The sequence below is a fragment of the Antechinus flavipes genome, chromosome X, assembly GCF_016432865.1.
Source record: "Antechinus flavipes isolate AdamAnt ecotype Samford, QLD, Australia chromosome X, AdamAnt_v2, whole genome shotgun sequence".
NCBI lineage: Eukaryota > Metazoa > Chordata > Mammalia > Dasyuromorphia > Dasyuridae > Antechinus > Antechinus flavipes.
In genome coordinates this window covers 77428054-77449023 of record NC_067404.1, presented here as the reverse complement: position 1 = coordinate 77449023, position 20970 = coordinate 77428054, and the positions used below count along the sequence as shown (strand labels likewise).

General features: G+C 35.4%; 1 long non-coding RNA gene across 3 annotated transcripts; it reads right to left on the bottom strand.

Annotated features, from left to right (window-relative positions):
- Positions 1–3153: 3153 nt before the first annotated feature.
- Positions 3154–12935, bottom strand: LOC127543020 (uncharacterized). Of its 3 annotated transcripts, none has more exons than XR_007949111.1 (3): positions 12793–12935; positions 3770–4133; positions 3154–3664 (listed from the first exon to the last, which is right to left on the bottom strand). It is a non-coding gene; the product is annotated as an uncharacterized LOC127543020 (long non-coding RNA). The 3 variants fall into 3 exon arrangements; XR_007949110.1 differs by lacking the exon at positions 12793–12935 and adding an exon at positions 9979–10543; XR_007949109.1 differs by lacking the exon at positions 12793–12935 and adding an exon at positions 4253–4806.
- Positions 12936–20970: the final 8035 nt, after the last annotated feature.

Here is a 20970-nt window from a genome sequence, read left to right as displayed (position 1 = left end):
GTCCCAGATTACTGGGGATTGCATGGTTCATTATACCTAATACTTGAAAATCTTCTTCCAGCTTAATTTAAGTTGATTCTTGCAAAGACCTTAAAGGATTAAAGATTTATTTTTTCAGAAAATTATCTTAAATTACACAGTTTGAATTCTGAATATACATAGCAGGGAAAAAGACGAAGATGATGCTGTGGGTGCTAAAGGCCCACAAAATTCTGAGACACATTGTTCAAAGAATCAAAAAAACAATGGGGTATCAGAATGTCTAGTGGACCTTCAGCAGTTCAAAAATACAGTTGTTGACAGGAAATAAGCAAAGCTGCAGTTCTGAAGAAAGAAGCACAAATGGCATGTTAGTGTCAATTTTGTAAAAAAAAAAAAAAAAAGTCATTCAAAATTGACATGGAACCCAATTGTGAAGAGTAAATGATTTCAAGTCCAAAAAAGAACACACACATGCAAGGCAAAATTCTTTCAAATCTCTGATCCATGGCCCCAAGTTATGGAAGTGTGTATGGTTCATTATACCTTCTACTTGAAAATCCCCTCCTTCCAGAAATGTTGACTTTGATTCTTGCAAAGACCTTAAAGGTTTAAAAGGTTTTTGTTATTCAGAAAATTATCTTAAATTTGACAATTTTAAAATTTGAATATACATTTAAAGAAAGAAGAAGTTACTGCTGTGGATACTAAAGGACTACAACATTCTGAGACACATTGTTCAAAGAGTAATACAAACAATGAGGATTCAGGATATCTAGTGGACATAAGCATGACTGTAATCCTGAAGAAGTAACCACAAATGGAATGTTATTTTCTAAGAACAGTCATTCAAAACTGTCATGGAAACCAATTCAGAAGAGTAAATGACTACAATTCCAAAAAAAGAACACATATATACAGAGCAAAATTGTCTGATCAATGGGCCCAGGTTATTGGGGACTCCATCCTTCATTATGCCTGCTACTTGAAAAGCCATTCCCCCCCCTTTTTTTTTTTAGCAATGTTTAACTTTATTCTTCCAAATAACTTAAAGGATCAAAGATTTTCTTACAGAAAAGTATCTTAAATTAGACAGTTGAAATTCTGAATTTACATAACAGGGAATAAGAAGAAGATGATGCTGTGGGTGCTAAAGGCCCACAACATTCTGAGACCCATTGTTCAAAGAGTTATACAAACAATGGGGCATCAGAAAGTCTAGTGGACCTTCAGCAACTCAAAAATACATCCATCGACAGGAAATAAGCATGGCTGTAGTCTGGGAAAAAAGAAGCACCAATGGCATGTTAGTGTCCATTTTCTAAAAATAATCATTTGAAAGTTCCATAGAACCCACTTTTGGAGAGTACATTTACTTCAAGTGCAAAAAGGAGTACACACATGCAAGACAAAATTCCTTCATATCTCTGATCCATGGCCCCAGATTACTGAGGATTGCATGATTCATTATACTTAATACTTGAAAATCCTCTTCTTCCTGCTTTATATAATTTGATCCTTGCCAAGTCCTTAAAGCATTAAAGCTTTATTTTTTTTCCAGAAAATTATCTTAATCTAGTTAGTTTCGAATTCTGAATATACATCTAAGGGAAGAAGAAGTTGATGTCATAGGTGCTAAAGACCCAAAGCATTCTGAGACACATTGTTCAAAGGATCATACAATGAGGTTTCAGAATGTCTAGTGGACCTTCAGCAGCTCAAAAATACAACCATCAACAGGAAATAAGCATGGCTGTAGTCCTAAAGAAAGAACCACACATGATATGTTACTATGCATTTTCTAAAAATATTCATACCAAACTAATGGAACCAAATTTTGGAGAGTAAATGATTTAATTTTTTTTAAAGCACACATACATGCAAGGCTAAATATTTTCAGTCTCTGATCCACGGGAAGTCTCCATTGTTCATTACGCCTAATACCTGAAAATCACCTTCTTGCAGCCATATTTAATTTTATTCTTGAAAGACCGGAAAGGATGAAAGATTTTCTTTTTCCACAAAATTATCTTAAATTAAACAATTTGGAATTCTGAATACATCTCAGGGTAGAAGAAGAAGATGATGTTGTTGGTACTAAATATCCACAAGGTTCCTCAGAATGTTGACACGTTGTTCAAAGGGTCATACAAACAATGGGGTATCAGAATGTCTAGTGGACCTCCAGCAGCTCAAAAATACAGCCGTTGACAGGAAATAAGCATGGCTGTAATCCTGAAGAAAGAAGAACAAATGGTATATTAGTATGCATTTTCTAAAAAACCAGTCATTCAACCCAATTTTAAAGACAGTAAATGACTTCAAATCCAAAAAAGAGTGCTTACCTGTAGAGATAAATTCGTTCATATCTCTGATCCATGGCCTCACGTTACTGGGGAGTCCATGGTTCACATGCCTTCTATTTGAAAATTCCCCTCCTTCCAGAAATGTTTACTTTGATTCTTGCAAAGACCTTAAAGGTTTAAAGGTTTTTTTTTTTTTCAGAAAATTATCTTAAATTAGACATTTTTGCATTCTGAATATACAACTCTGGGAAGAAGAAGAAGTTGGTGCTGTAGGTACTAAAGGCCCACAACATTCTGAGACACATTGTTGAAAGTGTCATACAAAAAATGGGGTTTTAGGATGTCTAGTGGCCCTTCAGCATCTCAAAAATATAGGGATGTAAAGGAAATAAGCTGGGTGATAATCTGGAAAGAAAGAACAACACATGGCATGTTAGTGTCCGTTTACTAAAAATTGTCATTCGAAACTGTCATGGAATGCAATTTTGGAGAGTAAATGACTTCAATTGAAAAAGAGTACATACATGCAGCGCTAAATTTTTCATGTCTCTGATCAATGGCAGCAGGTGATTGGGGAGTTCATGATACATTATGCCTTCAACTTGAAAAGTCCCTTCTTCCAGCACTGTTTAATTTTCTTCCTGTACAGACATTAAAATTTGTTTAAAGGTTTTTTTAAAGAGAAATTATCTTAAATTTGACAATTTTGAATAATCAAAAGACATTTCAGGGAAGAAGAAAATGTAGTAGGTGCTAAAATCCCACAACATTCTGAGACACATTGTTCAAAGGATCATACAAACAATGAGGTCTCAAGATGTCTAGTGGACCTTCAGCAGCTTAAAAATACATCCATTGACGGGAAATACGCATGGCTGCAGTCCTAAAGAAAGAAGCACACATGATACATTACTATGCATTTTCTAAAAATATTCATACCAAACTCATGGAACCAAATTTTGGAGAGTAAATAATTTAATTTTTTTTTTTTTTAAAGCACACATACATGCAGGGCTAAATATTTTCAGTCTCTGATCCACGGCTCCAGGTTATTGAGAAGTCTCCATTGTTCATTACGCCTAGTACCTGAAAATCACCTTCTTGCAGCCATATTTAATTTTATTCCTGAAAGACCGGACAGGATGAAAGGTTTTCTTTTTCCAGAAAATTATCTTAAATTAAACAATTTGGAATTCTGAATATACATCTCAGGGTAGAAGAAGAAGTTGTTGTTGTTGGTACTAAATATCCACAACGTTCCTCAGAATCTTGACACGTTGTTCAAAGGGTCATACAAACAATGGGGTATCAGAATGTCTAGTGGACCTCCAGCAGCTCAAAAATACAGCCGTCAACAAGAAATAAGCATGGCTGTAATCCTGAAGAAAGAAGCACAAATGGTATATTAGTATGCATTTTCTAAAAAAAACAGTCATTCAATCCAATTTTAGTAAATGACTTCAATTGCAAAAAAGAGTGCCTACCTGTAGAGATAAATTCGTTCATATCTCTGATCCATGGCCTCACGTTACTGGGGAGTCCATGGTTCACATGCCTTCTATTTGAAAAGTCCCCTCCTTCCAGAAATGTTTACTTTGATTCTTGCAAAGACCTTAAAGGTTTAAATGTTTTTTTTTTTCAGAAAATTATGTTAAATTAGATATTTTTGCATTCTGAATATACAACTCGGGGAAGAAGAAGAAGTTGGTGCTGTAGGTACTAAAGGCCCACAACATTCTGAGACAGCTTGTTGAAGGTGTCATACAAAAAATGGGGTTTTAGGATGTCTAGTGGCCCTTCAGCATCTCAAAAATAGAGGGATGTAAAGGAAATAAGCAGGGTGATAATCTGGAAAGAAAGAACAACACATGGCATGTTAGTGTCCGTTTCCTAAAAATTGTCATTCAAAACTGTCTTGGAATGTAATTTTGGAGAGTCAATGTCTTCAATTGAAAAAGGGTACATACATGCAGCGCTAAATTCTTTCATGTCTCTGATCAATGGCAGCAGGTGATTGGGGAGTTCATGATACATTATGCCTTCCACTTGAAAAGTCCCTTCTTCCAGCACTGTTTAATTTTCTTCCTGTACAGACATTAAAATTTGTTTAAAGGTTTTTTTAAAGAGAAATTATCTTAAATTTGACAATTTTGAATAATCAAAAGACATTTCAGGGAAGAAGAAAATGTAGTAGGTGCTAAAATCCCACAACATTCTGAGACACATTGTTCAAAGGATCATACAAACAATGAGGTCTCAAGATGTCTAGTGGATCTTCAGCAGCTTAAAAAATACATCCATCGACGGGAAATACGCATGGCTGCAGTCCTAAAGAAAGAACCACACATGATATGTTACTATGCATTTTCTAAAAATATTCATACCAAACTCATGGAACCAAATTTTGGAGAGTAAATGATTTAATTTTTTTTAAAGCACATATACATGCAAGGCTAAATATTTTCAGTCTCTGATCCACGGCTCCAGGTTATTGGGAAGTCTCCATTGTTCATTATGCCTAGTACCTGAAAATCACCTTCTTGCAGCCATATTTAATTTTATTCCTGAAAGACCGGAAAGGATGAAAGGTTTTCTTTTTCCACAAAATTATCTTAAATTAAACAATTTGGAATTCTGAATATACATCTCAGGGTAGAAGAAGAAGATGATGTTGTTGGTACTAAATATCCACAACGTTCCTCAGAATGTTGACACGTTGTTCAAAGTGTCATACAAAATTGGGTATCAGAATGTCTAGTGGACCTCCAGCAGCTCAAAAACACAGCCGTCGACAGGAAATAAGCATGGCTGTAATCCTGAAGAAAGAAGCACAAATGGTATATTAGTATGCATTTTCTAAAAAAAGAGTCATTCAACCCAATTTTAGTAAATGACTTCAATTGCAAAAAAGAGTGCCTACCTGTAGAGATAAATTCGTTCATATCTCTGATCCATGGCCTCACGTTACTGGGGAGTCCATGGTTCACATGCCTTCTATTTGAAAATTCCCCTCCTTCCAGAAATGTTTACTTTGATTCTTGCAAAGACCTTAAAGGTTTAAAGGGGTTTTTTTTTCAGAAAATTATCTTAAATTAAACAATTTGGAATTCTGAATATACATCTCAGGGTAGAAGAAGAAGATGATGTTGTTAGTACTAAAGGTCTACAACATTCTGAGACACATTGTTCAAAGCATCATACAAACAATGAGGTCTCAAGATGTCTAGTGGATCTTCAGCAGCTTAAAAATACATCCATCGACGGGAAATACGCATGGCTGCAGTACTAAAGAAAGAACCACACATGATATGTTACTATGCATTTTCTAAAAATATTCATACCAAACTAATGGAACCAAATTTTGGAGAGTCAATGTCTTCAATTGAAAAAAAGAGTGCCTACCTGTAGAGATAAATTCTTTCATGTCTGATCCATGGCCTCACGTTACTGGGGAGTCCATGGTTCACATGCCTTCTATTTGAAAATCCCCTCCTTCCAGAAATATTTACTTTGATTCTTGCAAAGATCTTAAAGGTTTAAATGGTTTTTTTTTTTCAGAAAATCATCCTACATTAGACAGTTTTGAATTCTGAATATACAACTCTGGGAAGAAGAAGTTGGTGCTGTAGGAACTAAAGGCCCACAACATTCTGAGACACATTGTTCAAGGAGTCATACAAACAATGAGGTCTCAAGATGTCTAGTGGCTATTCAGCATCTCAAAAATATAGGGAAATAAAGGAAATAAGCAGGGCTATAATCCAGAAAGAAACAATAACACATGGCATGTTAGTGTCCGTTTCCTAAAAATTGTCATTCGAAACTGTCATGGAATGTAATTTGGAGAGTCAATGACTTCAATTGCAAAAAAGAGTGCCTACCTGTAGAGATAAATTCTTTCATGTCTCTGATCAATGGCAGCAGGTGATTGGGGAGTTCATGGTTCACATGCCTTCTATTTGAAAAGTCCCTTCTTCCAGCACTGTTTAATTTTCTTCCTGTACAGGCATTAAAATTTGTTTAAAGGCTTTTTTTAGAGAAATTATTTTAAATTTGAAAATTTTGAATAATCAAAAGACATTTCAGGGAAGAAGAAAATGTTGTAGGTGCTAAAATTCCACAACATTCTGAGACACATTGTTCAAGGAGTCATACAAACAATGAGGTCTCAAGATGTCTAGTGGATCTTCAGCAGCTTAAAAAATACAGCCATCCATGGGAAATATGCCCGGCTGCAGTCCTAAAGAAAGAAGCACAAATGGTATATTAGTATGCATTTTCTAAAAAACCAGTCATTCAACCCAGTTTTAAAGACAGTAAATGACTTCAATTGAAAAAGAGTACATACATGCAGCGCTAAATTCTTTCATGTCTCTGATCAATGGCAGCAGGTGATTGGGGAGTTCATGATACATTACTATGCATTTTCTAAAAATATTCATACCAAACTCATGGAACCAAATTTTGGAGAGTCAATGTCTTCAATTGAAAAAAAGAGTGCCTACCTGTAGAGATAAATTCTTTCATGTCTCTGATCAATGGCAGCAGGTGATTGGGGAGTTCATGATACATTACTATGCATTTTCTAAAAATATTCATACCAAACTAATGGAACCAAATTTTGGAGAGTAAATAATTTAACTTTTTTTTTTTTTTTTTTTTTTTCAGAAAATTATCTTAAATTAAACGATTTGGAATTCTGAATACATCTCAGGGTAGAAGAAGAAGATGATGTTGTTAGTACTAAAGGTCCACAACATTCTGAGACACATTGTTCAAGGAGTCATACAAACAATGAGGTCTCAAGATGTCTAGTGGATCTTCAGCAGCTTAAAAATGTAGCCATCGATGGGAAATACGCATGGCTGCAGTCCTAAAGAAAGAAGCACAAATGGTATATTAGTATGCATTTTCTAAAAATATTCATACCAAACTAATGGAACCAAATTTTGGAGAGTAAATAATTTAACTTTTTTTTTTTTTCAGAAAATTATCTTAAATTAGATATTTTCGCATTCTGAATATACAACTCTGGGAAGAAGAAGTTGGTGCTGTAGGTACTAAAGGCCCACAACATTCTGAGACACATTGTTGAAAGTGTCATACAAAAAATGGGGTTTTAGGATGTCTAGTGGCCCTTCAGCATCTCAAAAATATAGGGAAGTAAAGGAAATAAGCAGGGTGATAATCCGGAAAGAAAGAACAACACATGGCATGTTAGTGTCCGTTTCCTAAAAATTGTCATTCGAAACTGTCATGGAATGCAATTTTGGAGAGTCAATGACTTCAATTGAAAAAGAGTACATACATGCAGCGCTAAATTCTTTCATGTCTCTGATCAATGGCAGCAGGTGATTGGGGAGTTCATGATACATTATGCCTTCAACGTGAATAGTCCCTTCTTCCAGCACTGTTTAATTTTCTTCCTGTACAGACATTAAAATTTGTTTAAAGGCTTTTTTAAGAGAAATTATTTTAAATTTGACAATTTTGAATAATCAAAAGACATTTCAGGGAAGAAGAAAATGTAGTATGTGCTAAAATCCCACAACATTCTGAGACACATTGTTCAAAGGATCATACAAACAATGAGGTCTCAAGATGTCTAGTGGATCTTCAGCAGCTTAAAAAATACATCCATCGACGGGAAATACGCATGGCTGCAGTCCTAAAGAAAGAACCACACATGATATGTTACTATGCATTTTCTAAAAATATTCATACCAAACTCATGGAACCAAATTTTGGAGAGTAAATAATTTAATTTTTTTTTTTTAAAAAGCACCCATACATGCAGGGCTAAATATTTTCAGTCTCTGATCCACGGCTGCAGGTTATTGGGAAGTTCATTACGCCTAGTACCTGAAAATCACCTTCTTGCAGCCATATTTAATTTTATTCCTGAAAGACCGGAAAGGATGAAAGGTTTTCTTTTTCCAGAAAATTATCTTAAATTAAACAATTTGGAATTCTGAATATACATCTCAGGGTAGAAGAAGAAGATGATGTTGTTAGTACTAAAGGTCCACAACATTCTGAGACACATTGTTCAAAGGGTCATACAAACAATGGGGTATCAGAATGTCTAGTGGACCTCCAGCAGCTCAAAAATACAGCCGTCGACAGGAAATAAGCATGGCTGTAATCCTAAAGAAAGATGCACAAATGGTATATTAGTATGCATTTTCTAAAAAAAGAGTCATTCAACCCAATTTTAGTAAATGACTTCAATTGAAAAAAAGAGTGCCTACCTGTAGAGATAAATTCGTTCATATCTCTGATCCATGGCCTCACGTTACTGGGGAGTCCATGGTTCACATGCCTTCTATTTGAAAATTCCCCTCCTTCCAGAAATGTTTACTTTGATTCTTGCAAAGACCTTAAAGGTTTAAAGGTTTTTTTTTTCAGAAAATTATCTTAAATTAGATAGTTTTGCATTCTGAATATACAACTCTGGGAAGAAGAAGAAGATGATGCTGTGGGTACTAAAGGCCCACAACATTCTGAGACACATTGTTCAAGGAGTCATACAAACAATGTGATTTCAGAATGGCTAGTGGCACTTCAGCAGCTGAAAATGATAGCAGTTAAGAGGAATTAATTATGGCTGTAATTCTAAAGAAAGAAGCTGACAGGAGATGTTAGTTTCCATTTTCTAAAAACAGTCATTCAAAACTGTCCTGGATTACAATTCTACAGAGTAAATGATTTCAAGTGAATAAAGAACACATACATGCAGGGCAAAATTCTTTCATGTCTCTGATCCATGGCCGCACGTTACTGGGGAGTGGAGGGTTCATATGGCTTCTGCTTAAAAATCCCCTCCTTCCAGAAATGTTTACTTTGATTCTTGCAAAGATCTTAAAGGTTTAAAAGTTTTTTTTTCAGAAAATTATCTTTAATTAGATAGTTTTGAATTCTGAATATACAGCTCTGGGAAGAAGAAGATGATGCTGTGGGTACTAAAGGCCCACAACATTCTGAGACAGCTTGTTGAAGGTGTCATACAAAAAATGGGGTTTTAGGATGTCTAGTGGCCCTTCAGCATCTCAAAAATAAAGGGACGTAAAGGAAATAAGCAGGGTGATAATCTGGAAAGAAAGAACAACACATGGCATGTTAGTGTCCGTTTCCTAAAAATAGTCATTCGAAACTGTCATGGAATGCAATTTTGGAGAGTAAATGACTTCAATTGAAAAAAGAGTACTTACATGCAGGGCTAAATTCTTTCATGTCTGATCCATGGCCCTTGATTTTGGGGGACTCCATTTTTCATTATGCCTACTACTTGTTAAGCCCCTTCTTCTAGCCATATTTAATTTTATTCCTGAAAGACCGGAAAGGATGAAAGGTTTTTTTTTTTTTCAGAAAATCATCCTACATTAGACAGTTTTGAATTCTGAATATACATCTTGGCCAAAATGAAGAAGTTGGTGCTGTAGGTACTAAAGGCCCACAACATTCTGAGACACATTGTTGAAAGTATCATACAAAAAATGGGGTTTTAGGATGTCTAGTGGCCCTTCAGCATCTCAAAAATATAGGGATGTAAAGGAAATAAGCAGGGTGATAATCTGGAAAGAAAGAACAACACATGGCATGTTAGTGTCCGTTTCCTAAAAATAGTCATTCGAAACTGTCATGAAATGCAATTTTGGAGAGTAAATGACTTCAATTGAAAAAGAGTACATACATGCAGCGCTAAATTCTTTCATGTCTCTGATCAATGGCAGCAGGTGATTGGGGAGTTCATGATACATTATGCCTTCAACTTGAAAAGTCCCTTCTTCCAGCACTGTTTAATTTTCTTCCTGTACAGACATTAAAATTTGTTTAAAGGTTTTTTTTAGAGAAATTATCTTAAATTTGACAATTTTGAATAATCAAAAGACATTTCAGGGAAGAAGAAAATGTTGTAGGTGCTAAAATCCCACAACATTCTGAGACACATTGTTCAAAGGATCATACAAACAATGAGGTCTCAAGATGTCTAGTGGATCTTCAGCAGCTTAAAAATATAGCCATCGACGGGAAATACGCATGGCTGCAGTCCTAAAGAAAGAACCACACATGATATGTTACTATGCATTTTCTAAAAATATTCATACCAAACTCATGGAACCAAATTTTGGAGAGTAAATGATTTCATTTTTTTTTTTTTAAAGCACACATACATGCAGGGCTAAATATTTTCAGTCTCTGATCCACGGCTCCAGGTTATTAGGAAGTCTCCATTGTTCATTACGCCTAGTACCTGAAAATCACCTTCTTGCAGCCATATTTAATTTTATTCCTGAAAGACCGGAAAGGATGAAAGGTTTTCTTTTTCCAGAAAATTATCTTAAATTAAACAATTTGGAATTCTGAATATACATCTCAGGGTAGAAGAAGAAGTTGGTGCTGTAGGTACTAAAGGCCCACAACATTCTGAGACACATTGTTCAAAGGGTCATACAAACAATGGGGTATCAGAATGTCTAGTGGACCTTCAGCAGCTCAAAAATACAGCCGTCGACAGGAAATAAGCATGGCTGTAATCCTAAAGAAAGAAGCACAAATGGTATATTAGTATGCATTTTCTAAAAAAAACAGTCATTCAAAACTGTCATTCAACCCAATTTTAGAGACAGTAAATGACTTCAATTGCAAAAAAGAGTGCCTACCTGTAGAGATAAATTCGTTCATGTCTCTGATCCATGGCCTCACGTTACTGGGGAGTCCATGGTTCACATGCCTTCTATTTGAAAATTCCCCTCCTTCCAGAAATGTTTACTTTGATTCTTGCAAAGACCTTAAAGGTTTAAAGGTTTTTTTTTTTTTTCAGAAAATTATCTTAAATTAGATATTTTTGCATTCTGAATATACAACTCTGGGAAGAAGAAGAAGTTGGTGCTGTAGGTACTAAAGGCCCACAACATTCTGAGACACATTGTTCAAAGGATCATACAAACAACAGGGTATCAGAATGTCTAGTGGACCTTCAGCAGTTCAAAAATACAGCCATCGACAAGAAATAAGCATGGCTGTAATACTAAAGAAAGAACAACACATGGCATGTTAGTGTCCGTTTCCTAAAAATAGTCATTCGAAACTGTCATGAAATGCAATTTTAGAGAGTAAATGACTTCAATTGAAAAAGAGTACATGCATGCAGGGCTTAATTTTTTCATGTCTCTGATCCATGGCTCCAGGTTATTAGGAAGTCTCCATTGTTCGTTATGCCTAGAACCTGAAAATCACCTTCTTGCAGCCATATTTAATTTTATTCCTGAAAGACCGGAAAGGATGAAAGGTTTTCTTTTTCCAGAAAAATATCTTAAATTAAACAATTTGGAATTCTGAATATCCATCTCAGGTTAGAAGAAGAAGATGATGTTGTTGGTACTAAATTTCCACAACGTTCCTCAGAATGTTGACACGTTGTTCAAAGTGTCATACAAAATTCGGTATCAGAATGTCTAGTGGACTTCCAGCAGCTCAAAAACACAGCCGTCGACAGGAAATAAGCATGGTTGTAATCCTGAAGAAAGAAGCACAAATGGTATATTAGTATGCATTTTCTAAAAAAAGAGTCATTCAACCCAATTTTAGTAAATGACTTCAATTGCAAAAAAGAGTGCCTACCTGTAGAGATAAATTCGTTCATATCTCTGATCCATGGCCTCACGTTACTGGGGAGTCCTTGGTTCACATGCCTTCTATTTGAAAATCCCCCTCCTTCCAGAAATGTTTACTTTGATTCTTGCTAAGACCTTAAAGGTTTAAAGGGGTTTTTTTTTCAGAAAATTATCTTAAATCAAGCCATTCTCCAATTGATAATGGTCAAAGGATATGAACAGACAATTTTCAGAGGATGAAATTGAAACTATTACCACTCATATGAAAGATTGTTCCAAATCATTATTGATCAGAGTAATGCAAATTAAGACAACTCTGAGATACCAGTACACACCTGTCAGATCGGCTAAGATGACAGGAAAAAATAATGATGAATGTTGGAGGGGATGCGGGAAAACTGGGACACTAATGCATTGTTGGTGGAGTTGTGAACGAATCCAACCATTCTGGAGAGCAATCTGGAATTATGCCCAAAAAATTATCAAATTGTGCATACCCTTTGATCCAGCAGTATTTAATTTGATTCTTGCAAAGACCTTAAAGGTTTAAAGGTTTTTTTTTCAGAAAATTATCTTAAATTAAACAATTTGGAATTCTGAATATACAACTCTGGGAAGAAGAAGAAGTTGGTGCTGTAGGTACTAAAGGCCCACAACATTCTGAGACACATTGTTGAAAGTGTCATACAAACAATGAGGTCTCAAGATGTCTAGTGGACCTTCAGCAACTCAAAAATATAGGGATGTAAAGGAAATAAGCAGGGTTATAATCCAGAAAGAAAGAACAACACATGGCATGTTAGTGTCCGTTTCCTAAAAATAGTCATTCGAAACTGTCATGGAATGCAATTTTGGAGAGTAAATGACTTCAATTGAAAAAGAGTACATACATGCAGCGCTAAATTCTTTCATGTCTCTGATCAATGGCAGCAGGTGATTGGGGAGTTCATGATACATTATGCCTTCAACTTGAAAAGTCCCTTCTTCCAGCACTGTTTAATTTTCTTCCTGTACAGACATTAAAATTTGTTTAAAGGTTTTTTTTTTTCAGAAAATTATCTTAAATTTGACAATTTTGAATAATCAAAAGACATTTCAGGGAAGAAGAAGAAGTTGGTGCTGTAGGTACTAAAGGTCCACAACATTCTGAGACACATTGTTCAAAGGATCATACAAACAATGAGGTCTCAAGATGTCTAGTGGATCTTCAGCAGCTTAAAAAATACATCCATCGACGGGAAATACGCATGGCTGCAGTCCTAAAGAAAGAACCACACATGATATGTTACTATGCATTTTCTAAAAATATTCATACCAAACTCATGGAACCAAATTTTGGAGAGTAAATAATTTAATTTTTTTAAAAAGCACACATACATGCAGGGCTAAATATTTTCAGTCTCTGATCCACGGCTCCAGGTTATTGGGAAGTCTCCATTGTTCATTACGCCTAGTACCTGAAAATCACCTTCTTGCAGCCATATTTAATTTTATTCCTGAAAGACCGGAAAGGATGAAAGGTTTTCTTTTTCCAGAAAATTATCTTAAATTAGACATTTTTGCATTCTGAATATACATCTCAGGGTAGAAGAAGAAGAAGTTGGTGCTGTAGGTACTAAAGGTCCACAACATTCTGAGACACATTGTTGAAAGGGTCATACAAACAATGAAGTTTCAGGATGTCTAGTGGACCTCCAGCAGCTCAAAAATACAGCCGTCAACAAGAAATAAGCATGGCTATAATCCTAAAGAAAGAAGCACAAATGGTATATTAGTATGCATTTTCTAAAAAAACAGTCATTCAAAACTGTCATGGAATGCAATTTTGGAGAGTAAATGATTTAATTTTTTTTAAAAAAGCTCACATACATGCAGGGCTAAATATTTTCAGTCTCTGATCCACGGCTCCAGGTTATTGGGAAGTCTCCATTGTTCATTATGCCTAGTACCTGAAAATCACCTTCTTGCAGCCATATTTAATTTTATTCCTGAAAGACCGGAAAGGATGAAAGGTTTTCTTTTTCCACAAAATTATCTTAAATTAAACAATTTGGAATTCTGAATATCCATCTCAGGTTAGAAGAAGAAGATGATGTTGTTGGTACTAAATTTCCACAACGTTCCTCAGAATGTTGACACGTTGTTCAAAGTGTCATACAAAATTCGGTATCAGAATGTCTAGTGGACTTCCAGCAGCTCAAAAACACAGCCGTCGACAGGAAATAAGCATGGTTGTAATCCTGAAGAAAGAAGCACAAATGGTATATTAGTATGCATTTTCTAAAAAAAGAGTCATTCAACCCAATTTTAGTAAATGACTTCAATTGAAAAAAAGAGTGCCTACCTGTAGAGATAAATTCGTTCATATCTCTGATCCATGGCCTCACGTTACTGGGGAGTCCTTGGTTCACATGCCTTCTATTTGAAAAGTCCCCTCCTTCCAGAAATGTTTACTTTGATTCTTGCTAAGACCTTAAAGGTTTAAAGGGTTTTTTTTTCAGAAAATTATCTTAAATCAAGCCATTCTCCAATTGATAATGGTCAAAGGATATGAACAGACAATTTTCAGAGGATGAAATTGAAACTATTACCACTCATATGAAAGATTGTTCCAAATCATTATTGATCAGAGTAATGCAAATTAAGACAACTCTGAGATACCAGTACACACCTGTCAGATCGGCTAAGATGACAGGAAAAAATAATGATGAATGTTGGAGGGGATGCGGGAAAACTGGGACACTAATGCATTGTTGGTGGAGTTGTGAACGAATCCAACCATTCTGGAGAGCAATCTGGAATTATGCCCAAAAAATTATCAAATTGTGCATACCCTTTGATCCAGCAGTATTTCTATTGGGCTTATATCCCAAAGAAATACTAAAGAAGGGAAAGGGACCTGTATGTGCCAAAATGTTTGTAGCAACCCTGTTTGTAGTGCCTAGAAACTGGAAAATGAATGGATGCCCATCAATTGGAGAATGGCTGGGTAAATTGTGGTATATGAATGGTATGGAATATTATTGTTCTGTAAGAAATGACCAGCAGGATGAATACAGAGAGGACTGGCGAGACTTACATGAACTGATGCTAAGTGAAATGAGCAGAACCAGGAGATCATTATACACTTCGACAACGATATTGTATGAGGACATATTTTGATGGAAGTGGATTTCTTTGACAAAGAGACCTGAGTTTCCATTGATAAATGATGGACAAAAGCAGCTACACCCAAAGAAAGAACACTGGGAAACGAATGTGAACTATCTGCATTTTTGTTTTTCTTCCCGGGTTATTTATACCTTCTGAATCCAGTTCTCCCTATGCAACAAGAGAACTGTTCAGTTCTGCAAACATATATTGTATCTAGGATATACTGCAACATATCCAACATATAAAGGACTGCTTGCCATCTAGGGGAGGGGGCGGAGGGATGGAGGGAGGGAAAAAAAATCGGAACAGAAACGAGTGTCAATATAAAGTAATTATTAAATAAAAATTAAATTAAAAAAAGAAAAGAAAAAAAAGAAAATTATGTTAAATTAGATATTTTTGCATTCTGAATATTCAACTCTGGGAAGAAGAAGTTGGTGCTGTAGGTACTAAAGGCTCACAACATTCTGAGACACATTGTTGAAAGTGTCATACAAAAAATGGGGTTTTAGGATGTCTAGTGGCCCTTCAGCATCTCAAAAATATAGGGATGTAAAGGAAATAAGCAGGGTGATAATCCGGAAAGAAAGACCAACACCTGGCATGTTATTGTCCGTTTCCTAAAAATTGTCATTCGAAACTGTCATGGAATGCAATTTTGGAGAGTCAATGACTTCAATTGAAAAAGAGTACATACATGCAGCGCTAAATTCTTTCATGTCTCTGATCAATGGCAGCAGGTGATTGGGGAGTTCATGATACATTATGCCTTCAACGTGAATAGTCCCTTCTTCCAGCACTGTTTAATTTTCTTCCTGTACAGACATTAAAATTTGTTTAAAGGTTTTTTTTAAGAGAAATTATCTTAAATTTGACAATTTTGAATAATCAAAAGACATTTCAGGGAAGAAGAAAATGTAGTATGTGCTAAAATCCCACAACATTCTGAGACACATTGTTCAAAGGATCATACAAACAATGAGGTCTCAAGATGTCTAGTGGATCTTCAGCAGCATAAAAAATACATCCATCAACGGGAAATACGCATGGCTGCAGTCCTAAAGAAAGAACCACACATGATATGTTACTATGTATTTTCTAAAAATATTCATACCAAACTCATGGAACCAAATTTTGGAGAGTAAATATTTTAAATTTTTTTTAAAAAAGCTCACATACATGCAGGGCTAAATATTTTCAGTCTCTGATCCACAGCTCCAGGTTATTGGGAAGTTCATTACGCCTAGTACCTGAAAATCACCTTCTTGCAGCCATATTTAATTTTATTCCTGAAAGACCGGAAAGGATGAAAGGTTTTCTTTTTCCAGAAAATTATCTTAAATTAAACAATTTGGAATTCTGAATATACATCTCAGGGTAGAAGAAGAAGATGATGTTGTTGGTACTAAAGGTCCACAACATTCTGAGACACATTGTTCAAAGGGTCATACAAACAATGGGGTATCAGAATGTCTAGTGGACCTCCAGCAGCTCAAAAATACAGCCGTCGACAGGAAATAAGCATGGCTATAATCCTAAAGAAAGATGCACAAATGGTATATTAGTATGCATTTTCTAAAAAAAGAGTCATTCAACCCAATTTTAGTAAATGACTTCAATTGAAAAAAAGAGTGCCTACCTGTAGAGATAAATTCGTTCATATCTCTGATCCATGGCCTCACGTTACTGGGGAGTCCATGCTTCACATGCCTTCTATTTGAAAATTCCCCTCCTTCCAGAAATGTTTGCTTTGATTCTTGCAAAGACCTTAAAGGTTTAAAGAGGTTTTTTTTAGAAAATTATCTTAAATTAGATAGTTTTGCATTCTGAATATACAACTCTGGAAATAAGAAGATGATCCTGTGGGTACTAAAGGCCCACAACATTCTGAGACACATTGTTCAAGTAGTCATACAAACAATGTGATTTCAGAATGGCTAGTGGCACTTCAGCAGCTGAAAATGATAGCAGTTAAGAGGAAATAATTATGGCTGTAATTCTAAAGAAAGAAGCTGACAGGAGATGTTAGTTTCCATTTTCTAAAAACAGTCATTCAAAACTGTCCTGGATTCCAATTCTACAGAGTAAATGACTTCAAGTGCAAAAAAGAGCACATACATGAAAGGCAAAATTCTTTCAAATCTCTGATCCATGGCCGCACATTACTGGGGAGCGCAGGGTTCATATGACTTCTGCTTACAAAACTCCTCCTTTTAGAAATGTTTACTTTGATTCTTGCATAGATCTTAAAGGCTTAAAAGTTTTTTTTTCAGAAAATTATCTTTAATTAGATAGTTTTGAATTCTGAATATACAGCTCTGGGAAGAAGAAGATGATGCTGTGGGTACTAAAGGCCCACAACATTCTGAGACACATTGTTCAAGGAGTCATACAAACAATGTGATTTCAGAATTGCTAATGGCACTTCAGCAGCTGAAAATGAGCAGTCAAGATGAAATAAAAATGGCTGTAATTCTAAAGAAAGAAGCTGACATGCCATGTTAGTTTCCGTTTTCTAAAAACAGTCATTCAAAACTGTCATAGAATCCAATTCTAGAGAGCAAATGACTTCAAGTACAAAAAATAGCACACATGCAGGGAGAAATTCTTTCATGTCTGATCCATGGCCCTTGATTTTTGGGGACTCCATTTTTCATTATGCCTACTACTTGTTAAGCCCCTTCTTCTAGCAACATTTAATGTGATTCTTGCAAAACCTTAAAAGATGAAAGGTCTTTTTTTTTCAGAAAATCATCCTACATTAGACAGTTGTGAATTCTGAATATACATCTTGGCCAAAATGAAGAAGTTGGTGCTGTAGGTACTAAAGGCCCACAACATTCTGAGACACAATGTTCAACAATCATACAAACAATGGGGTTTTAAGATCTCTAGTGGACCTTCAGCAACGTAAAAATATAAGAATCTAAAGGAAATAAGCAGGGTTATAATCTGGAAAGAAAGAAAACACATGGCATGTTAGTGTCCCTTTCCTAAAAATAGTCTTTCGAAACTATCATGGAATGCAATTTTGTAGAGTAAATGACTTCAATTGAAAAAGAGTACATACATGCAGTGCTAAATTCTTTCATGTCTCTGATCAATGGCAGCAGGTGATTGGGGAGTTCATGATACATTATGCCTTCAACTTGAAAAGTCCCTTCTTCCAGCACTGTTTAATTTTCTTCCTGTACAGACATAAAAATTTGTTTAAAGGTTTTTTTTAGAGAAATTATCTTAAATTTGACAATTTTGAATAATCAAAAGACATTTCAGGGAAGAAGAAAATGTTGTAGGTGCTAAAATCCCACAACATTCTGAGACACATTGTTCAAAGGATCATACAAACAATGAGGTCTCAGGATGTCTAGTGGATCTTTAGCAACTTAAAAATACAGCTATCGACGGGAAATACGCATGGCTGCAGTCCTAAAGAAAGAACTACACATGATATGTTACTATGCATTTCCTAAAAATATTCATACCAAACTCATGGAACCAAATTTTGGAGAGTAAATAATTTATTATTATTTTTTTTAAAGCACACATACATGCAGGGCCAAATATTTTCAGTCTCTGATCCAAGGCTCTAGGTTATTAGGAAATCTCCATTGTTCATTACACCTAGTACCTGAAAATCACCTTCTTGCAGCCATATTTAATTTTATTCCTAAAAGACTGGAAAGGATGAAAGGTTTTCTTTTTCCCGAAAATTATCTTAAATTAAACAATTTGGAATTCTGAATATACATCTCAGGGTAGGAGAAGAAGATGATGTGGTTGTTACTAAAGGCCCACCACATTCTGAGACACATTGTTCAAAGGGTCATACAAACAATGGGATATCAGAATGTCTAGTGGACCTTCAGCAGCTCAAAATGCAGACCTTGACAGGAAATAAGCCTGGATGTAATCCTAAAGAGAGAAGCACAAATGGTATGTTAGTATCCATTTTCTAAAAAAAACAGTCATTCAAAACTGTCATTCAACCCAATTTTAGAGACAGTAATTAACTTCAATTGCAAAAAGGAGTGCATACCTGTAGAGATAAATTCGTTCATGTCTCTGATTCATGGCCCCATGTTACTGGGCAGTCCATGGTTCATATGCTTGAAAATCCCCTCCTTCCAGAAATGTTTACTTTGATTCGAGCAAAGACCTTAAAGTTTTAAAGGTTGTTTTTTTTTTTCAGAAAATTATCTTAAATTAGATAGTTTTCCATTCTGAATATACAGCTCTGGAAATAAGAAGAAGATGATGCCGTGGGTACTAAAGGCCCACAACATTCTGAGACACAATGTTCGAGGAATCATACAAACAATGTGATTTCAGAATGGCTAGTGGCACTTCAGCAGCTGAAAATGATAGCAGTCGAGATGAAATAAAAATGAATGTAATTCTAAAGAAAGATGCTCACATGACATGTTAGTTTCCGTTTTCTAAAAACAGTCATTCAAAACTGTGCTGGAATGCAATTCTAGAGAGTAAATGACTTCAAGTGCAAAAGAGAGCACATATGCAGGGAGAAATTCTTTTTATGTCTCTGATGCATGGCCCTTGGTTATTGGGGACTCCATTGTTCATTATGCCTACTACTTGATAAGCCTCTTCTTCCAGCAGTATTTAATTTGATTCTTGCAAAACCTTAAAAGATTAAAGGTTTTTTTTTCAGAAAATCATCTTACATCAGACAGTTTTGAATTCTGAATATAATCTCAGCCAAAATGAAGAAGTTGGTGCTGAAGCTACTAATGTCCCACAACATTCTGAGACACATTGTTCAAATAGTCATACAAACAATGGGGTTTTAAGATCTCTAGTGGACCTTCAGCAACTCAAAAATATAGGGATCTAAAGGAAATAAGCATGGCTATAATCCGGAAAGAAAGAACAAAACATAGCATGTTAGTGTCCATTTTCTAAAAATAGTCATTCGAAACTGCCATGAAACACAATTTTGGAGAGTAAATGACTTCAATTGAAAAAAAGTACATACATGCAGGGCTAAATTCTTTTATATCTTCGATCCATGGCACCAGGTGATTTGGGAGTTCATGATTCATTATGCCTTCAACTTGAAAAGTCCCTCCTTCCAGCACTGTTTAATTTTATTCCTGTACAGATATTAAAATTTGTTTAAAGGTGTGTTTTTTTCCAGAGAAATTATCTTAAATTTGACAATTTTGAATAATCAAAAGACATTTCAGAGAAGAAGAAAATGTTGTAGGTGCTAAAGGCCCACAACCTTCTGAGACACATTGTTCAAAGGATCATACAAACAATGAGGTTTCAGGATGTCTAGTGGAACTTCAGCAGCTCAAAAATACAACCATCAACAGGAAATATGCATAGCTGTAGTCCTAAGGAAAGAACCACACATGGCATGTTACTATGCATTTTGTAAAAATAGTCATACCAAACTGTCATGGCGCCCAATGTTGAAGAGTAAATGATTTAATTTTTTTTAAAAAGCACACATACATGCAGGGCTAAATATTTTCAGTCTCTGATCCATGGCTCCAGGGTATTGGGAAGTTTCCATTGTTCATTACGCCTAGTACCTGAAAATCACCTTCTTGCAGCCATATTTAATTTTATTCCTGAAAGACTGGAAAGGATGAAAGGTTTTCTTTTTCCAGAAAATTATCTTAAATTACACAATTTAGATTCTGAATATACACATCAGGGAAGAAGAAGAAGATGCTGTTGTGGGCACTAAAGACCCACAACATTCTGAGACACCTTGTGCAAAGAGTCATACAAACAATGGGGTATCAGAATGTCTAGTGGACCTTTAGCAGCTCAAAAACATAACCATCAACCAGAAATAAGCATGACTGTAATCCTAAAGACAGAAGCACAATTGGTATATTTTTATCCATTTTCTAAAAAAACAGTCATTCAAAACTGTCATT